At 47.0% G+C, this 1,962-nt stretch overlaps 1 protein-coding gene across 1 annotated transcript in view; it reads right to left on the bottom strand.

Moving 5' to 3' along the window:
* DNAH1 (dynein axonemal heavy chain 1) overlaps positions 1 to 564 on the bottom strand; it is a 77,452-nt gene extending 76,888 nt beyond the window's left edge. The window contains exon 1 of the mRNA XM_021409545.1: positions 416 to 564. The gene's annotated coding sequence lies outside the window, so the exon portion shown is untranslated. The remainder of the gene's footprint in view (positions 1 to 415) is intronic.

The raw sequence follows: 1,962 nt of genomic DNA, 5'->3' as shown, positions 1-1,962 counted from the left end.
CCAGGACAGAGTATTGCACACAAGTTCACTATTACAGGGAGCAGCCTTCTTCTAGTTATAGGAGGAATAACAAAATATCAAAATGCCCAACTTGTGCGGACCTCAGAGATGATGCACTAGTTGTTTCATCACTTGCACCTCTCCAGCGTGGGTGGCAGGCATCTTCAGATTTAGCAGTGTTTCCATACCTACCCCGCACGCATTTTGCTGAAGGTGTAAATGATCCTCCAAACAGGAGGCCACTGGAGAATAAGGCCCTAGATTTCTCTGTCTCCACACCTACGTGTGTTCCCACACACAAGAGAGCATTGATTTAGAGTAAAACACCACATGTTGACAATGCGAACTACATTTGACAGAAAAAGCCACGAGGAAGTGACAAAGCAGGGAGAGACAGGAGGAGGTCTGGCTTTACCTTGCTTGATGCCTTTCTCCTGAAGATGCAGTTTGATTCTGGAAAGGGAACATCAAGCCAGATTCACCTGTATACTCCTGATACTTGCTGCAGCTCTTTTCACACCGGGCAGAAGGTTACCTTGAGTCCACGCAGGGTGGGACTGGTGGAGCAGTTCATGCCAGCCAGCTGAAAATTCTGTGCTCTCAGACTGCACTTTTCCCTGCAATCTCAAGAAATGAATGAGACGTTGACCCTGATAGAGCGCTCTGTGTGTTGGTTAGTTTGTCCCTCGTCTCACACTCAGATCCCACCACCAGTGGTGGTGATGGAAAAGTTAAGCAAGATGAGCTCTCAGGAGTGGTGGGCACCAAAGCCTGCAGTAGGCTTTTGTTAGCTGAACTGGCCATAAGCACCTCTAACACAGTGCTGCTATCTTCTCTGCAGGGCTACAGGAGCACTTGCTGAGGAAAGGAGGCTGTTGACAGCTGGGACACAAGTCATCCCAGGTAAGAGTAGTGGGTCCTGCCTCACAAGGAAACCAATATGCCCAGTCTGTACTGGGAAGGATGTAGCCTGAGAGGTGACATTTCCTGGCACTCTTCAGAAATTTCAGAGATCCGCATACAAACACCCTTCAAGCATGCAAAACACAACACTCAGGAGGCTATAGATAGAACTGCTCTCTTCTAGGAAATGTATCACCCGCCTCCGGTAAAAACCATCCTAAAAGAACTGCAAGCCATTTCTGAAAGATACTAGCAGTCTTACAACTCAGGCTTTCCCAGACAACATGCAGGGACTGAGGTCCTCAGCCAGCTAAATGTGTGTCTTTGGGGAGGTCAGGGGGACACGTGTTTTTTCTTAAATAAGATCTGGGGAAATGACTTGAAGGTCTGGAAGTTTTCCCTGAAGCTTCAGGAGGAACATGAAGCTTTTCAGAGAGACAGAGGCATCTTGGCTCCCTGCTGGGAGTGATATGGTGCTCATGGCAGGCTGTGGGGAGCCCTGGTTCATCTCTGTGTGCTAGGGCAGACTGGTCAGGCAAAATGCTCTATCTTCTCTCAACAGGTAAGTGCCCACATCATCTAGTTTAGTTTGGGTGAAAATGCCATCCTCTGCTGACAACCAGCATTGCTCAAACTAATGGATTCCTATCAAGCATTTCTTTCAACCAACTGGCGCTTTATCAAGGAATCCCCAACCTGCTTGGATTTTTTCCACTTGAAAGCAAGTGCCAAGAGCTGGAATAGATTCTCATCAGAACAATAACACTGCAGAAACTGTACAGAGCAAGGCTTAAGCCAATGGGCTGAACAAAATAGACGAGCTATATCAAAACATATCTATTTCTTTGCACCAGGCCTTAGAAGAAATCAACAGAAACAGAGATTCAGGCATGTCAATGTGTCAGAGTGGTGGCTTTCCACACAAGAGGACAACCCCATGTTTTTGGATTTAGAACGACTTCACAACATATCTCCCTGACATTTGTTTGTTGGCTGATTTATTGCACCAAGCACCAGCCTGACTTCCTGCCATCAGTAACACAGCGCTGTCAGTATTTG

The sequence above is a fragment of the Numida meleagris genome, chromosome 11, assembly GCF_002078875.1.
Source record: "Numida meleagris isolate 19003 breed g44 Domestic line chromosome 11, NumMel1.0, whole genome shotgun sequence".
In the NCBI taxonomy this organism is placed as follows: domain Eukaryota; kingdom Metazoa; phylum Chordata; class Aves; order Galliformes; family Numididae; genus Numida; species Numida meleagris.
Note: the sequence above shows the minus strand (reverse complement) of the source record. Positions and strands in the feature narration are given on the sequence as shown.